We start from the raw sequence: 3,984 nt of genomic DNA on the forward strand, positions 1-3,984 counted from the left end.
AAAATTGTTACGGAAGGGAAAAAAGTAATGTGGTTCACTTCTTGATAGTGTTGTGGTTCATTTACACCCGATGTGAAGTGCACTCTACTTTCTCGTCCTTGAAAAAATTATGTTTGAATAAAAGAAACCATGCAGTTCTCTTACCCGTCTGATGCAGTGCATTTTTTCATCCGATGCAGTGCGGTTTTCAGTTGGATGAAGTACCCACGTGGATTTGGGTGTCGCGAAAAACAGAGTCTTTGCATTTCGTTAAAATCAAAATTGCTCTTAAATCGTAAGGAACTAGAGAAAGTGTTCTACATGAAAAAGTTGCGCCTCGTTGATATCTTTCGAACGGCGTATCGTTTGAATCATTTTGACGAGCGGTTTGTTAAAATTTCATGAAAAATGGCCGCTGCCTTTCGTCGTCAGCCGCACGATTTTCAAAATTAACTAAAAATCGTAAGGAATCTCAAAACCATTTCAACATATGAAAGTTGCGCCTCGTTCGTAGCTTTTCAACGATATATTACACGCCTTGTTTCGACAAACGGTTAGAAAACTGGAGCGAAAACAGTACCAAAAATTTGAATTTTTTTTGAAAAACAGAATTCCGCGATTTAGTAAATTTGAAACTGCTCTTAAACCGTAACGAATTAGAGAAAATAATATATATGAAAAAGAAGCGCCTCGACGAAATCTATCCAACGGTGTATCGCTTGCTTCATTTCGACGAGCGGTTTAGAAAAAAACGCGAAAAAACGCTCGCTGCCACTCGTTATGGGCCGCACCATTTTCAAAACTGCTCTTAAACCATGAGAAATCTCGAAAAGTGTTCAACATGGCGAAGTTGCGCCTAATCCATAGCTTTCCAACGGTATATCATACGTCTCATTCCGATAAACGGTTAAAAACTAGAGCAAAAACAGTACCGAAAAAACACCGCGTACAATTTTTTACGACACGAAGTTCACTAGCCTCTGTAATGCAGTGCTCTAGCTAAAGAAAGTGCAGTGCCCTCGCGTTGAGCATGCAGTGCGGAAGTGTTATCAGAATAGTTATTCTGATAATATTATCAGAATAGACCGGTTGTATATATATATATATATATAGGTATAAAGGGTGCGAACGGTATCTTGTCTCCTAAGATACACATACATATAGAGGGAGACAGACACTACAAGTACTGCATGCGAAACCCAGACCTACGTACATGTACACATGTTCAACACCCCCCTGCAGTCGAAGTGTCGTCATCGGTGATGCAGAGACTGGACCGAAAGCCCTCGAATGTCGAGGTGGGTAGTCCCTTCGTCATAACATCAGTGAACTGCTGATCGGTGGGCACATGTAGAACTCGAACACAACCAAGTGCGACGTGCTCCCTGACGAAGTGAATGTCGAGCTCAATATGCTTCGTCCGTCAGTGATGGACATGGTTGGCCACGAGGTATAACGCGGAGACGTTCTCACAGTAGACAAGCGTAGCCTTGGTAACCTCACATAGCAACTCCTGAAGTAGCCGTCGTAGCCAAGAGCACCCCGCGACGGTGTTGGCCACTGCCATGCACTCAGCCTCGGGGCTTGATCGTGAGACCGTGGGTTGTCGTTTAGACGACCACGAAATCAAAGAGGGCCCGAGGTAAACGTAGTAGCCGAAAGTGGAGCGTCGAGTGTCCGGACACCCAGTCTAGTCGGCGTCGGAGTAGGCGACAAGGCTGGTGTCAGGTGATGCCGTCAGGGTGAGACCCATAGCTGTGGTGCCACGTATGTACCGAAGAATATGTTTCACCAGAGCCCAATGAGTATCACGAAGAGCATGCATATGAAGGCACACCTGCTGGACAGTGAATATCCGGACGCGTCAGCATGAGGTACTGAAGAGCACCGACGATTGAGCGGTAGAAGGAAGCATCAGAGGCCGGAGAACCCTCGACGGTGGACACCTTAGCCTTCGTGTCGACAGGCATAGGAGCAGGCTTGCAGTTAAGCATGCCCACTCGCTCTAGAAGCTCGTAGGCGTACTTCTGCTGGTGCAGGAAGAAGCCAGTGGCCCGGCGCACAACCTCGATGCCGAGGAAGTAGTGGAGAGCCCCCAAGTCCTTGAGGGCGAACTCGGTGCCGAGGCGAGCTGTGATCTGCTGAAGGAGCGCTCGCGAGGATGCAGTCAAGATGATGACGTCGACGTACAGGAGGAGGTACGCGGTGGCGGTGCCCTAGTGATAAACAAACAGGGAGGCATTAGACTGTCTGGACCGGAACCCTTGCTGCTGAAGGAAGGCCGCGATCCGCTGGTACCAGGCCCGAGGCGCCTGCTTCAACCCGTAGAGAGAACGGGAGAGCAAGCACACGTGGTCCGGATAGTCGGTGTTGATGAAACCAATACGCTGCTGAGAAAACACCTGCTCGTCGAGATGGCCATGCAAGAAAGCATTGGACACATCGAGCTGGTGAACTGGTCAGGTGCGAGAAACAACAAGCTGGAGGACAGCGCGAATCGTGCCCGGTTTGACAGCCGGGGTGAAGGTGTCGGTGAAGTCCACGCCGACACGCTGGCGGAAGCCGCGCACCACCCAACGCACCTTGTAGCGCTCGAGAGAGCTGTCGGGGCGAGTCTTGTGGCGGAAGACCCACTTGCCAGTGATGACATTGGCACGTGGAGGCTGCGGGACAAGCTGCCACGTACGGTTGCGCTGCAAGGCGTCAAACTCCTCATGCATCGCAGCTAGCCAGTTCGGATCCCGAAGGACTGCGTGAGCGGAGGTGGGGAGCTGCAACGTCTTGAGCTTGCGTTGGTTTTCCCCGAAGAGGAAGGGATGATGCAGCAGAGTAGCGTAAGTATTTCCCTCAGTTTTTGAGAACCAAGGTATCAATCCAGTAGGAGGCCACTCTCAAGTCCCTCGTACCTGCACAAAACGATAGCTACTCGCAACCAACGCGATTAGGGGTTGTCAAGCTCTTCACGGTCACTTACGAGAGTGAGATCTGATATATAGAATATTTTTGGTATTTTTGGTATAAAGATGCAAAGTAAAAAGTAAAGGCAAAGTAAATAGCAAAGCAATATTAAAGTGATGGAGATTGATATGATGAGAATAGACCCGGGGGCCATAGGTTTCACTAGTGGCATCTCTCAAGAGAATAAGTATTCTATGGTGGGTGAACAAATTACTGTTGAGCAATTGATAGAATTGAGCATAATTATGAGAATATCTAGGCATGATCATGTATATAGGCATCACGTCCGTGACAAGTAGAACGAAACGATTCTGCATCTACTACTATTACTCCACTCATCGACCGCTATCCAGCATGCATCTAGAGTATTAAGTTAAAAACAGAGTAACGCCTTAAGCAAGATGACATGATGTAGAGAGATAATTTCATGCAATATGAAATAAACCCCATCTTGTTATCCTCAATGGCAACGATACAATACGTGCCTTGCTGCCACTTCTGTCACTGGGTAAGTGTTGGGGAACGTAGCAAAATTTTAAAATTTTCTACGCATCACCAAGATCAATCTATGGAGTCATCTAGCAACGAGGGAGAGGGGAGTGCATCTACATACCCTTGTAGATTGCGCGCGGAAGCGTTCAAGAGAACGGGGTTGATGGAGTCGTACTTGTCGTGATCCAAATCACCGATGACCTAGTGCCGAACGGACGGCACCTCTGCGTTCAACACATGTACGGTTGGGAAGACGTCTCCTCCAACTTGATCCAGCAAGGGGGAAGGAGAGGTTGATGAAGATCCAGCAGCACGACGGCGTGGTGGTGGAAGCAACAGTGATCTCGGCAGGGCTTCGCCAAGCTCAGGGAGAGGGAGGAGTGTCACGGGAGGGAGAGGAAGGCGCCAGGGGCTAGGGTGCGGCTGCCCTCCCTCCCCCCACTATATATAGGGTCCCTAGGGGGGGAGGCGCCGGCCCTAGGAGATCCAATCTCCAAGGGGGAGGGGGGCGGCGGCCAAGGGGGTGGCTTGCCCCCCAAGCCAAGTGGGCCCCCC

The sequence above is a fragment of the Triticum urartu genome, chromosome 1 (assembly GCF_003073215.2).
Source record: "Triticum urartu cultivar G1812 chromosome 1, Tu2.1, whole genome shotgun sequence".
NCBI lineage: Eukaryota > Viridiplantae > Streptophyta > Magnoliopsida > Poales > Poaceae > Triticum > Triticum urartu.